The sequence below is a fragment of the Arachis stenosperma genome, chromosome 7, assembly GCF_014773155.1.
Source record: "Arachis stenosperma cultivar V10309 chromosome 7, arast.V10309.gnm1.PFL2, whole genome shotgun sequence".
NCBI classification, from domain to species: Eukaryota; Viridiplantae; Streptophyta; class Magnoliopsida; order Fabales; family Fabaceae; genus Arachis; species Arachis stenosperma.
In genome coordinates this window covers 79,136,792-79,139,277 of record NC_080383.1, presented here as the reverse complement: position 1 = coordinate 79,139,277, position 2,486 = coordinate 79,136,792, and the positions used below count along the sequence as shown (strand labels likewise).

The window sequence follows — 2,486 nt, the reverse complement described above, 5'->3', positions numbered from 1 at the left end:
TTAGCTAGCTATGTCTAATTCCTTTAGACTAAAGCTTTAGACTAACATTGCATGATTCCTGGAATTCTCATTAAGAATTTTGATACCTTTGTTTTCTTTTCCACTTAATTTTCGAAAAATCCAAAAAAATTACAAAATCATAAAAAACCAAAAATATTTTATGTTTCTTGTTTGAGTCTAGTGTCTCATCTTAAGTTTGGTGTCAAATGCATGCATTCATTCATGTGTCTTAAGGATCTTCAAGATGTTATTGATTATTTCTTACTCTGATCTTTGAAGTCTCTTGACTTGAGTGTTTTGTTGTTTTCCATATGCATTCTCATTTTGTCAGTGTCAGTAGTATACAAACTGCTAAGTTTGGTGTCTTGTATGCATTGTTCTTTTGATTATTCCTTATTATTAAAAAATCCAAAAATATTTTTAATTTATGTCTTTTCAAGTCAATAATACAGAGAATTGAAGATTCAGAACATACTGCAGAGGAATTGCACAGAAAAAGCTGGGCGTTTAAAACGCCCAGTGAAGAAGGACAGACTGGCGTTTAAACGCCAGCCAGGGTACCTGGTTGGGCGTTTAACGCCCAAAAGGGTAGAGTTTTGGGCGTTAAACGCCAGAATGTGCACCATTCTGGGCGTTTAACGCCAGGATGGCACAAGAGGGAAGATTTTGTTTTCAAATCAATTTTTTTCAAGTTTTCAAAGTTTTTCAAAATCAAATCTTTTTCAAATCATATCTTTTCAATCAAATGTTGTCAAAATCAATTTCTTTCCTTTTTCAAAGATACTTGCTAACAATTAATGATTTGATTGAACATTTCAAGTAAGTTGCCTTTTCTGTTGAGAAAGGTTTAATGTTTGAATCATATATTTTCTTGATAGCCAAGTTATTAATTTTTAAAATCAAATCTTTTTAAAATTGTTTTCAAATCATATCTTCTCAATCACATATTTTTTTAAAAACCAATCATATCTTCTTAACCTCATCTTTTTCAAAATAGTTTTCAATCAAATCTTTTTAATTTCTAAATTTCAAAATATTTTTCAAAAATCACTTTACTTCTTTCCCACTCTTATTTTCGAAAATTAATTAGTGTTTTTCAAAATGTTTTCAAAATCTTTTACTTAATTTTCGAAAATTACTTCCCTTCTTCTCACATCCTTCTATTTATGGACTAACACTATTCCTTAAATGCAAAATTCGAACTCCATCTTCTTTGATAAGTTCGAATTTTCTACTTCTGTCTTCTATTTTTCTTTTCCTCTGACACCTCAAGGAATCTCTATACTGTGACATAGAGGATTCCATACTTTCTTGTTCTCTTCTCTTTCATATGAGCAGGAGCAGAGACAAAGGCATTCTTGTTGAAGCTGACCCTGAACCTGAAAGGACCTTGAAGCGAAAGCTAAGAGAAGCTAAGGCACAATTCTCTGTAGAGGACCTAACAGAAATCTTCAAAGAAGAAGAAGACATGGCAGCCGAAAACAACAACAATGCCAACAATGCAAGGAAGGTGCTGGGTGACTTTACTGCACCTACTCCCGACTTTTATGGGAGAAGCATCTCTATCCCTGCCATTGGAGCAAACAACTTTGAGCTTAAGCCTCAATTAGTTTCTCTAATGCAACAGAATTGCAAGTTTCATGGACTTCCATTGGAAGATCCTCATCAGTTTTTAGCTGAATTCTTGCAAATCTGTGACACTGTCAAGACTAATGGGGTAGACCCTGAGGTCTACAGACTTATGCTATTCCCTTTTGCTGTAAGAGACAGAGCTAGGACATGGTTGGATTCACAACCTAAAGAAAGCCTGGACTCATGGGAAAAGCTAGTCAATGCCTTCTTGGCAAAGTTCTTTCCACCTCAAAAATTGAGTAAGCTTAGAGTGGAAGTCCAAACCTTCAGACAGAAGGATGGAGAATCCCTCTATGAAGCTTGGGAAAGATACAAACAGTTGATCAGAAAATGTCCTTCTGACATGCTTTCTGAATGGAGCATCATAGGTATTTTCTATGATGGTCTCTCTGAACTATCCAAGATGTCTTTGGATAGCTCTGCTGGAGGATCTCTTCATCTGAAGAAGACGCCTACAGAAGCTCAAGAGCTGATTGAAATGGTTGCAAATAACCAATTCATGTACACTTCTGAAAGGAATCCTGTGAACAATGGGACAAATCAGAAGAAAGGAGTTCTTGAGATTGATGCTCTGAATGCCATTCTGGCTCAGAACAAGATATTGACTCAACAAGTCAATTTGATCTCTCAAAGTCTGTCTGGAATGCAAAATGCACCAAGCAGTACTAAGGATGCTTCATCTGAAGAAGAAGCCTATGATCCTAAGAACCCTTCAATGGAAGAGGTGAATTACCTAGGAGAACCCTATGGAAACACCTATAATTCTTCATGGAGAAATCATCCAAATTTCTCATGGAAGAATCAAGAGAGACCTCAACAAGGTTTCAATAACAATAATGGTGGAAGAACCAGGT

The 2,486-nt window shown here is 35.5% G+C and overlaps 1 non-coding gene across 1 annotated transcript; it reads right to left on the bottom strand.

The window, feature by feature from the left end:
- Positions 1–1,873: 1,873 nt before the first annotated feature.
- LOC130942962 (small nucleolar RNA R71) lies at positions 1,874–1,981 on the bottom strand. The gene has a single exon (XR_009071505.1). It is a non-coding gene; the product is annotated as a small nucleolar RNA R71 (small nucleolar RNA).
- Positions 1,982–2,486: the final 505 nt, after the last annotated feature.